The sequence below is a fragment of the Eptatretus burgeri genome, chromosome 13, assembly GCF_056783735.1.
Source record: "Eptatretus burgeri isolate ZD-2024b chromosome 13, Ebu_testis_v1, whole genome shotgun sequence".
NCBI lineage: Eukaryota > Metazoa > Chordata > Myxini > Myxiniformes > Myxinidae > Eptatretus > Eptatretus burgeri.
The window spans coordinates 43,831,609-43,835,988 of NC_140973.1; positions in this window are offsets into that span (position 1 = coordinate 43,831,609).

The window sequence follows — 4,380 nt, forward strand, 5'->3', positions numbered from 1 at the left end:
TTCTCCTCAGCTGGCTCCTGCTTCATCTTCTCACACTGTCACCTGCGATTATTCGCAATTTAGTTTTAATAGCCAATTATTCAATTAGCGCTAACGTATTTTGCCTTTTCGCAATGTCATCGCAAGGAAAAAGAGAAGAGAAAATGTACGTACAAAAAAAACGCTTTCAAACAACCACACAGTCTGTTCCTTCGCTCTCTTAAACGACTGGATTGGGGCATTGTGTTTATCTATAAATGTGCATAAGAAATTATTAGAATACACTATCCAGAAGTCCATAAGTTGTGACCCCTAATGGGGAACGTGGCTCAGAATCTCTTCCCCATCGGCCACGCCTACGCAGCAACGTGTCCTGTCATTGGTTGGTAAATAAATGGCCATAACTTGGGAAGCACTTGTCCCATTAATATCAAACCTTGAAAAGGCACATCCACAGGGCGCCAACAATATACCTGGCAAGTTTTAATTAGATCGGACCAGTGGCTGTCGAGAAACAGTGGTCACAGACACACACACAGTGCTGGAATTATAGATAGATATGCCCCAACAGTCTCTTGAAAGTTGGGGTTTGTTCTAACTGCTCACTTTCGCTGGGGTCAAGCTCCACTGTCAGAAAGACCTCAATGCCAAGGCTACTGTGTATAATATATTTGGGTCCATTATTGATTCATTCTATTTCTGACTCTTAGTGATTAGAGAGTTGGTGGGGGTCATATGGCAGCTTAGCTGCCAGGGTAGCTATCATTTCTTGAAGCGTGACTGTGTCGCTGATGCAGTGCCCCTTTACCAGTACACACACTGGAACTGGTACTCATTTCGCCAACCTTGGAAGGATGATAGGCTGAGTCAACCCCCTGGTGTATTAATTCAGCAGTCGACAGGGCTTGAACTCAGGACGCTCAGATCCCAAGCCACCAACCTAACCACTGAGCCAACACCAGGCTACTTGAGACTTAAAAAAATATATTATATCAAGGTCACAGACGAATCAAACTTTACTTTATTACTTACAAAATCTTTAGATTTCGTAAGTATATTGATGACTTCTGTCGTGTGTGTGTGTGTGTGTGTGTGTGTGTGTGTGTGTGTGTGTGTGTGTGTGTGTGTGTGTGTGTGTGTGTGTGTGTGTGTGTGTGTGTGTGTGTGTGTGTGTGTGTTGGCACGATAACTCGAGAACGGAAGAAGCTACCAATGTCAAATTACACCACGTGATTCAGGAGGGTGATGGCTAGTGCTGATTAGATTTTGGTCAAAGGTCAAGGTCACAGTGAGGTCAAACATTCGATTTTTGATGGTTTGGTACAGAATCATCATAGAAACTTCTGGTTTGCGTCGCTACCTTCTCGAGAGACAGCTTTTATTAGAGAAGGTCAGAGATCAAGTTGACGATTTCGAAAGTACCAGTCTATGACTGCTTGTTTTATGCATTGAACAAGAAAATGAAAATCTACAAACCAATCTGTCTGGTGGAGTCTGTCAGTGTGAACTGCGGGGCAGTCAGTCCTGCCACTTGTACACGAAATAGGCCGTTTTCTGGCACTTACAAGTGGCTCAAATTTATATGGCTCAGGGCCAGAAACTCCATCGTATAAATTCCCATCATCCTCCGACTCGTCCTCGGCAATATCGGAATGAACACACTCAATTTCATCGCCGCTGAAATCTCTCTCTGATTCGCATCTCGCCATTGTTCACACGCTGTTTCCGAATGTTCACGAAGTTTTCGGAGAACGTGACGTCATAGCATCTTCAGTCACTTCCGGACTGTTTTTTGATCACTGACAAAAGTTTTGACATAAGTTAATTTTAGCATATTTTGAGTTTCAAATGTAAAAATAAATACCCAACGATTATTAATGTGCTTACAACCTTCGAATCATGCGGTCATCAGCGACCCAAAACCTGCTCTTTAAAATATTGGCCTTAAACCCCCATTTAAATCGTCCTTATGAAGGGGGACAGACAAATACACAAATATGCATACACAGTGTTTTGTTATAGGCAGATAATTGTGACATAAGTCACGTGATATGGCAACCATCTTGGATTAAACACAAAAAATTAAAACATTATATCTCTCAAACCCCTGATCAAAAATAATTGAAATTGAATCTCTTTCTACTCCCAAAGGGAATAAAGGGTTGTAAGGATGACGTCATTGGTGAAGTGGAAGACCGGCCATAAATGTTTTAATCAAAATCCTTGTTTACATTGAGATTTCGGGTCTTTGTGCAGGCCATAACATTTTTACCGATTGAGCTTTTGTCATCAAATCTTCAACAAACCTTTATTATGAGATTGTGAAAAACAATAATAAAATGTAAAAAAAAAAATTATGCCTTCACGGACGAAGTGGAATTATGTTTTCGGGTTGTCCGTCCGTATGTACGTTCATGCTAAGTTTCTCTCTTTTATTTGCAACCGCTTCTCTGATTAAGAAATAATAAGATAAGAATAAGATAATTTCTGACAAGAAATTTTCACCATCGGTGTAACTACTCATGTATAATGTTTTAATGATAATTATGACGTCATAGGTCATGTGGTGTGGCAGCCATGTTGAAAAAAGGAAAAACTTTGGACCTCTGTTTCTCCAAAACCACTCCATGGGAAAAACCACTCCATGAAGCTTGGCACAATCTTTTGTGAAGTACTCCCCATTAGAAACCATTGTGATTTTTTTTGATGTCAGAGTATGTCATAGTGGCTTTGGTATGACATCATAATTGCATACGTCGCACGCTTTATCCTATCAGTATGAAAAATTGAGGGCCATCTCGGGCTAAATTGTATGGGGAGAAAAAAATTGATGTCATTGGTCACGTGGTTCGGCAGCCATATTGTTTTAACATAAAAACTTTCAAAACTTTTCTCCGAAATGGCTGAACAGATTGCCTGCAAAGTTATCCACCTATGATGTCATATGGTTTGGCAGCTATGATTTTTTTGTAGAATAAATCTTTACAAATCACCTCCAGAATGGCTTGACAGATTGAGGGGAACTTCACCAGCATGTTCCCCAAGCCTTGGGGATACCAGGGTGTTCACAAATAATTAATAGGTCACATGGTCTGTCAGCAATATTGGATTGAACGAAAATCTTTAAAAAAATTATTTCTCTTGAACCGCTTCATCAATCGATTTGACACATCACAGTTATGATTTAGTAGTCATTGGGAATATGTTTTAAGTTTTAATCTGATAGGACGCATGGTCTGGCAGCCAGAATTATTTAATATTTTGAATCTGGGTTCAGGGATTTAAATCGAACTTGGTCCAAATATGTATCATGATGTGATAATGTGGGTGGAGGCGTATCTGTCGACGTCGCAACATCGAAGAGTGCCGTTCTAGCTTTTAATGATAACCACATCCGTGATCAGCCAAAGCACTGAATTATTCCTACCTTGTGAATATAAACCTGAAAACCAAAAAATTACATCAGAGTGTATTTTAGTGTCTTCCATATACGCTGCCTTTAAAATCTACAAATACTTTACACTAGCAAATACAACCCGTCACTTTGCTGATGCGAATACTACCAGGGAGGAGGTGGGAGCAAGGAGAGGTGGGGGAGCACTGCCTCACCAAACATCGCTTTTCGGTCTGGGAGGGGGTGGGGGGGTGGGAATGAGGAAGATTGGGGAAAGATGAGGCGGAAAGTGGAGAGGGGGTTTGGGATGAGGTAAGTGTGAGGGAAGGGGTTCTGGACTTGTGTTTGGTAGGGGAACATATTGGGGGAAGGTCTCTCGACTTGCATATGCTAGTGGGACTTATGGAGAAAGTGGGGGAGTGGGGGGGGGGTGGTAATACAAGATTGAACGAAATGGGGTATGTTAAAAGAGTATGTTAATACAGCATATGGAGACTGCCTGGAGATGAAGAGGGGAGGGGGTTTGGGAGGAGGTAAGTTGTAGGGGAAGGGAGAGCAGCACGAGGGGAAGGGAATGCAGCGCGAGGGGACCGGAAGGCAATGTGAGGGGAGGGAAGGTAAGGGTGATAAAATGCACACAAACAGCAACATTTTCATTTTAACCACCAGGTTCTATATACAACTGGGTGGGAGCATTTAAAACCCATGCCATCTACCTGGGAAAGGCCTGCATGCATGCATGCATGCATGCTCGCACATGCAGCGCCCTTTGCATCCTACCAGTCGGCTCACTCCGAATCCGATTCGAACATAGTACACTCTGGGGAAGCCGTTTTAAATTTAAAACTAAACCGTCAGTCCTTAACAGTCCTCCTAACAGAGGGGAGGGGAGAGGGAGGAGGGAGAGAGAGAAAGTGGAGATGAAAGGCAGGGGGAGAGAGAAGAGAGAGGGGTGGGAGAGAGAGCGGGAGTGGAGAGAGAAGGAATGGCAGAGTGAGGGAGGCCAA